The 2,013-nt window shown below is 40.1% G+C and overlaps 1 pseudogene; it reads right to left on the bottom strand.

Annotated features, from left to right (window-relative positions):
• Positions 1–846: 846 nt before the first annotated feature.
• LOC129475509 (vesicle transport protein SFT2A-like) lies at positions 847–1,615 on the bottom strand (annotated as a pseudogene).
• Positions 1,616–2,013: the final 398 nt, after the last annotated feature.

The raw sequence follows: 2,013 nt of genomic DNA, 5'->3' as shown, positions 1-2,013 counted from the left end.
TGTGTGGTGACCTGGGAGTCAGTCTGTGAGGTGGAGGGCCTGTTAGCAGGACTCCATCTTACTTTGCTGAGTTTTTTTTTTTTTTTCTTTTTTGCTTTTCACCCAATAAAGTCCTGCTCTACCCACCTTTCAATGTGTCTATGTGCCTACATTTTTCTGGTAGTGTGACAAAAACCTGGGTTTTAGCTGAACTAAGGAGCAAATTTCTACAACATTTTTGGTGCCCAGTGTGGGGCTTGAGGAAGGGTGAGTAAGATAGAACCACATTTTTTTTGTTTTTTCCTTTTGCTTCTAAACCTTTTTGTCTTTGGACTTCTTCTGAGGGTAGAGGAAATTATGCCTCCCCACCCCTTCCCACATTGCTACCCAGGGTCGGCCATGTCAGCCTTTTCCTTGTTTTTCGGGGATGAACAGGTAAACCGGTGGCTCCCCCACTCCCCTCTTAAGTTTCTCTCCAGGTTGGAGAAACACATTTGCATAAGAATAAGAGGTTCTTTCCCCAGGCATCTTTCCAACCCTGCACATTGAACTTTTTTTTTTTATTTTTATTTTTCCAAGGATGGGTTTATTTCAAAATTGTAAAGATTTATATATTATTTTTATTACATATAATAAGCAATTTTTAGCTTAAAATAAGTTTCACGTTTAAAGGAAAAAAAAAACTTAAAAATGCAGACTTTTTTAAAAGCCAAAAAATCTTAATTATCTTGCAGCACAGGTCTACCCTTAAATATTCACATTTCAAAGCTGTTTTGAAAAGATTTAAAAATTGGCCAAAAATAATTTACAACTGGCAGTGATTAAAAATCTTATCTTTGGAAAAGCATATTAATGACACATAATGAATTTAAAGTTACAAGCATTTAATGGTTTAATCAAGCATGTAGTTTTTACCAGTATAAAAATGAGACAGTACAAAACGGTCTTCAACTGTCACTTCAGTTGTTTCTGGAGTATTTTATGGGGAAAAGCAAACTTCACCAAACATAGAGTATCAACATTCAAGTACTCTTTTCCACGAGTTTCTGATTTTCAACTTAGGAGAGAAGAACAGCATTTGATAACTGCATCCCTTGCATATGGGATGTACGACAGGCTATACCAGGTCATTGACAAGAACTGCAATATGCAGAATAACACAGCCAGTCCCTTCTTATGCCACCAAAGAGCAGCACACAGGGTAAATACGAAACACAACAGCATAATAATTGTTGCAAGCAATCTTGTTGTTTCAAACATTTTCTTCAGTTGTTTCACAAGTCCCATCAAAAAGCATGTACTGGCTAACGCAGCAAGATTGCCGAGGGTATAAAACACTGCAAAAGCTTTATGCTGCCCGGAAGCCACAGCAATCCAGTTCCAAGAATAGAAAAGAAAAAGCCACATACGAAGCAGATGGCAAACCATTTCAATTTGGTGTTGAAACTAAGGGATGAGGCATCCAGGACCTGCGCGGTCAGGCCCTGCTCCTCGTCGTCCTGGCCGCTCAGGACTCGCCGCAGCTTCTACATGGCGCCTTTCCAGGGCCGTAGCGGCCGCCACTCTGTTGCCTGCCCCTGACGCCCACCAAGAAACCCCGAACCCGAATCCCCACAGACCAGCCCGCACATTAAACTTTTGTCCTTTTCTTTACCCTGTCAGCAGCTAATTTTTAAGTGAGAGGATTTTTTTTTTTTCCTTTTAGACATTTCACTAGGCCAGGAATGATAAGGATCACTGTTTATATTCCCTGTAAAGTTTTAATTATGAAAAAGGACTTGTGACTTTGGTCTTAAGTTGTAGCCAATCTGGTATGACCAGTAGCAAACTTTGCTGCTGGCCTCCATCTTGTTTTATGTCCTTGGCAGCATAACCTGTAACCACAGGACAATGTTTTGTTTAGCTTCTGCAATTTTACAATGGTGGCCAGGTTCAATCTTGGCTTAGAGAATGAGTCCTTTCTGGTTTGATATCTGTGTAACTTTTGCTACTTGTTGATTCTCTTCCCCTCCACGAACTGACTTGGGTTTTTCT

Source organism: Symphalangus syndactylus, chromosome X (assembly GCF_028878055.3).
Source record: "Symphalangus syndactylus isolate Jambi chromosome X, NHGRI_mSymSyn1-v2.1_pri, whole genome shotgun sequence".
NCBI lineage: Eukaryota > Metazoa > Chordata > Mammalia > Primates > Hylobatidae > Symphalangus > Symphalangus syndactylus.
Note: the sequence above shows the minus strand (reverse complement) of the source record. Positions and strands in the feature narration are given on the sequence as shown.